General features: G+C 45.0%; 1 non-coding gene across 1 annotated transcript; it reads left to right on the forward strand.

Annotated features, from left to right (window-relative positions):
• The first annotated feature begins 4,511 nt into the window (after nt 1-4,511).
• Nucleotides 4,512-4,584, forward strand: Trnak-uuu. Its single transcript has one exon. It is a non-coding gene; the product is annotated as a tRNA-Lys (tRNA).
• The last annotated feature ends 758 nt before the right edge of the window (nt 4,585-5,342 follow it).

The raw sequence follows: 5,342 nt of genomic DNA on the forward strand, positions 1-5,342 counted from the left end.
AAAAAACAACCAACCAACCAACCAACAAACAAACCAACAAACTAAACAAACCAAAACAAACAAACAAACAAAAAAAAACCCCCAAAAAACGGGATTAGTTTCCCGTACTACTAGCTCATCATTTATTTACCTTCATTTCCACTAAACAGTCATCATCATCTCCACCACCACCACGACCACCCCACAGTCGCCGTGACCACATCGTCATTAGTGCCAGCCCTAATGCTGACACTCGCTAGTCACTTTACGATCACTGTTGCGTCTACCAACAGCGGCCAGAAATTATCACATTACACTTAAAAGCATCCCATAAATCCTTCTCAGTCTGATCCTCGCTGAGCTTCTCCTGACATTTATTGCATCGCCGCCATGATCTGGCACCCACACCGCTGATGTTGCTCACATCGTCGTCCGCATTGTGTCCACCAGCAGTCGTCTCCAGTCATCGCTACCTGAGAAAAAAAAAAGTCCTCCCTCCCTCCCACCCGGGGTACCCTTTTGCCCAGGCTTGCAGATGCAGGAGCAATAATGGAGACAAAGTTCGCTCTCGTTTAATTCGCGCAGAAAAACTCGTTAGGTCTCGGGCGTTGTGCGGCGACGGACCGTAGATCACACCCATTCAGACATGTCATCATATCCCACTGTCATAATTAGTTTTGCCCGATATCTAAGCACATTTGGACTGGGATCACGAGGCAGACGAAAATCTGGCCCAGAAGCGAGAAGAGAAGAAGGAAATGGTCCGCCAACAGGGTCCGGGCTCTGGCCTGTCGCGGTTATGATAAGAGGCAAGAGTGAGAACGCCTTGTGTCATGATGAATGGCAGAGAGATATTGCGACTCTGAAGGACACCTCTGATAAATGGCTTCACAGCCCCTCTTGCATGGGGCTCCTGTCGATTCATTTTTGCAATCAATACGTCCTCATTCCCCACCCACCCCACTCGTCCACCCTTTGTACCCTGTCAGACAAACAGACGACAAGAGGGCGACTTGTTAGTCATTGTGTTTAGTTCTCCTTTTACAACAAACGAGCCTCGAGGGGACTTCTGGTCATTAGAAATTCCTGTACGATTTGACCCCACTTTGTATATCAATAAAACTATTTTATTTATTTTTGCACTTTACAAAAATGTTAACTTTCTTTTTGTTAGGAAAATGTTGATATTGCAGTGCCAGAGAGAGAATAGAAATACAAGACACTGAAGTTTAAGACTGCTTATTTGGTTTAGTATAGTGAAATCCGTTGTGTTGTATATCGAGTTATCATCCAGGAATATTTCACGGTGAGTTAGTCCACCCCTTAAACAAATGCCATACCCAGGTAGAAGTCACGTGCACATCTGTATCCACATTCCTTGCTATCGTGGGAAGAAGTGGTGTACCACTGCGCTATCGTGCCATCAGAAGAGCGATGAGGTTTTGCAAGAAGAAGACAGAAGACAAAAGACAGAAGACAGAAGACAAAAGACAGAAGACAAAAGACAAAAGACAGAAGAGTTAGACAGAAGACAGAAGACAGAAGACAGAAGACAGAAGACAGAAGACAGAAGACAGAAGACAGAAGACAGAAGACAGAAGACAACTCCATCGCACAATACAGATCAAGAAAAAGTTAATCTTACAAACCCGAACACTCCCCTTCAGAACCCGAACCTGGCCCGGGTGGTCGTGGTCAGTGAAGTCAAGAACACGTTCCTATGCACCCTCCTGAGTACCCGTCTGTAGCGGGCCGCGCTCTCTGACGTGGGATTACCCGGGCGCGAATTGAAGATTTAATTACACCCGCCACGGATTACGGGTGGATGGCCGGGCTTTAGATTGGGGTGGGCAGAAGGTGTAAGGTAGCGGTGGCCGAGACTTGCTACATGACAGTTCGTCTAATATTTGTTGGCTTGAACTTTCACAACGACCATATTGCGCGGCTGTGGAGCTGGACGGACAGACAACTGTTCCCATCGGCGCTGTGCTTGCCCCGTAATCCGGGTTCTCTCAAAACACCGGCAGTTTGTTTTTTATGGCGTGGGCGATAAGAAGAAAATGCTTCAGCACTGCACTTGATACACTGCCACATGGGCAACGGGAACCTGAGATAATGTCAATCCGATATTAATGTTCCCGAAATTGCATTTGAAATTGCCCGGCAAAGGCGACAATGACACCACGTTTTTGTTTTTGTGGAAAATTTATGGCAGTCTGCATTAAAGGACTTTCACTTTTCTCCCAGCGTCGCTGCTTGTTAAGAAATGTCATGTCATAAAACGCCTGTATTTATTTGTTTATTTATTTACATAATTAGGTATGTCGCAGATTGATGTCTTGGCTAACAATCTGTTGTAAATTACAGCCAGCTGCCGTTGAACAATACTGCTCTTCACTTTTATTTTGTATTCACGTCCCATACTGTCTTTGTGACTGTCCACAGAATGTCTTGGTCGACTGCACAGAACGGAGAATAATGGACATTCAGCTGCCTCATACCCGACTAAACTATTTAGAAAAGTTCCACGGTATATATCCTGAATATTTTTTAAAAGCAAATTAATATTTTTTTTCAAAATATCTGAGAAATCCGACGCTTCTCATCAAGAAACAATAACAGTTTAACAGAAATTACAAATCACCTCTGCATCATCTGTCTATGAGGTGATCGTCAGGACCCTTTGACACCCAACTCTACCCATCCGTCCACCCATTGTCCATCCGAGGGACAGGACGTGTCTTTCCATTTGTTGTTTATGTTGTAATGCAGACGTGCTAACCTTTGAATAAGAAAACAATTAATCAAACTCCGATGCATCTGAAGTGTTAAATAAATGTCTTACATCAGGAATCGAGAGCAAGTCCAGGTCCACGTCAGTCGTGTAACAGGATAATTTTCTGCGCCAGGTAAGAAATAATGACAAACTGAAAACACCTGATTACCGAACGCTGGAGGAAGTCTAGACCAAAGACATTACATTGCCACAGATGTATGGAGAGATGGAGAAATAAAATATCTTTAGTCGTGAGCTTCTAAGTGCAGTTTCTAAAGGCATGGGACGATGAAGGTCTGAACAGCAACAGCAACAGTCCCTGTCTCCGGAGATGGGTTTATCAAGTGAGGACTGGAGACCCGAGAATCGGAAGCAGGTAGCAGACGAGATCCAGGGTGGAGATGATGCCAAGCAGAAGGAGGGCTCAGTTCTAGGGGTCAGGGCAGGTCAGTGTCACAGAGTGCACATCCAGACCGTTACAATAATCGTCTGTGTGTTGGGAGGGTCTGACAAGATTGTTGCAGATGAATGATATGGTGCTGGCATTAGAGCTCCGCCCTGCTCCCTCTTTAGGAAGCTTATATCCTGGAAGTATATATATATTTTTTTCTAAAACAAACCTTCATCTTCGTTTATGTAAGGGCTAATAGCTAAGTCCCTGTTAACATACACTAGTTCATTTTATTAGAAAAGGAATGTGTGTGTGTGTGGACAAACATGTGCGTGTGTGTTTTTTCTATCTCTATGCCTTTTATCTCTATTTAAATCCGTTATAACGTTTAATTAACATGGCCGCGCCTATTCTTCAAACAAGAAAAGTCGATACTAACTTGATTTTGTTTACATGTGCGAATTAAATATTCCTCTTTCCGTTTACATTTCCCTCTCCCACCGACAAAAGCATCGCCACACACTCAACTATCAGAAACCTGTTACTTGCTCTGTGTCTCACTCTCTGACCCCTAACGCTCGGGGTGGATGGAATATGTGAAGATAAAAGGGAGGACGAAAGTGCACGACACCCCGAGTACGTTATCAATGTTTGGTCCATCTGTTTGGTGTGACCAGGTATGTGACACCCCACCAAAGAGAGTTGACACTGGACAGTAGATCGGACTGTCCAACCTATCGCCCTCGTTGTCACCACCCTTCAAGTCTGTGGGCAGGGTGTGTGAGTGTATGTGTGGAGGGAAGGGGTACTTTGCGGGTGAGGGTGGTGAGTAAAGGTTGTTGAACCAGACGACAAGGAGGGGTTCTCTTGCCCTCATACCATTACTGACAGAAGTTTGTGAAGTAGCAACGTTCACTGCTGAAGGAGCAGACGCTGTGGTAGGAGGCGTGAGAACGCTGGACACTCCTCACGCGCATGCGCACAGAAGTCATCGCCGGTCACAGGTCAGCGATGATCGTCGTCTAGACTGTCTGACCTCAGCGGCCTGCGTCTGACCCGGAGGAAGCGTCTGGCTAACTACAGTCACCCCACAAAATAAAACCCCAAACAAAAACAAAACAACAAAATACAAAAATAACAATAGGCATGTACATAATTAGTTTTGTCTTTTCAAGATGGACTGTAGCGCAAAGTGACGATATATCAAGATTAATTTTTTTATAATTTAAATACAATGCTGTTGGGAGCCACATGTAGATAGATAAGTAGATGATGGATTAAATTATAGAGTATACATTAATTAGTTACCATCACCAACAATGGATAAAACTATTTTAAATCTTGTTGGGAGTAGTGATCGCGTGAGCCCGGTTAGCTCAGTTGGTAGAGCATCAGACTTTTAATCTGAGGGTCGTGGGTTCAAGTCCCCCATCGGGCGTCATTATTTTCTTTTTCATGATGGAAGACAGTCTACATAACCTGTTAGTTTGCTACAGGCGATGCTCTACCTTCCACTTACAACATGTCTTAGGAACGGTGGACCACTTTGTGCGCTTTGGCTTTTTATGTTTGCTTTACGATAAGTATTCTTCTGGGAGTAAATACAACAGCAGCAGCGTAGTTAATGGTAAGCTTATAAGCATTATACATTATATTCAGTTAGAATAACCAGATGTACAAATTAAGTGAGTGGGTAGGTAGGTGGGGATAAGGATGCATATTTGCAGGCAGAAAAAAAAAAAACTGGGGGAGATCAAGGACTGGTTAGACCACATAACGAATCTTCTTTTTTGAAACAGGGTTAAAAATGTCACCCGAAGTACCCGCTTACAAACTCCAACGGGAGATAACCCAACTAAACAATGTCGCATGGGAGACAACCCATCTGAACACTCTCAGATGCCGGAGACATCACTCGCAGCCTTCAGTGCTAACCAAAGCCGATTACCAGCCTCCATTGCAAGACACGCCAGACGCCGACAGTACCTTGGAGTGTGAGACGATCCAGTAATTTACTCGCCTGCGAGTCCGTTGCCTCCTTCCTGTCTTCCGAGCAGACTGCAGACGACAAGCGGAGCGAACGAGGGGAGGCTATCTCGTGGCCAGCACGCGAGCTGTCATCGCCAGGGGGCGTGTTACGGGTCCGCAACAGAGTGTCTGATACCCTGACAGGCATTGTGTCCGATACCATATCGG

Source organism: Pomacea canaliculata, linkage group LG1 (assembly GCF_003073045.1).
Source record: "Pomacea canaliculata isolate SZHN2017 linkage group LG1, ASM307304v1, whole genome shotgun sequence".
In the NCBI taxonomy this organism is placed as follows: Eukaryota; Metazoa; Mollusca; class Gastropoda; order Architaenioglossa; family Ampullariidae; genus Pomacea; species Pomacea canaliculata.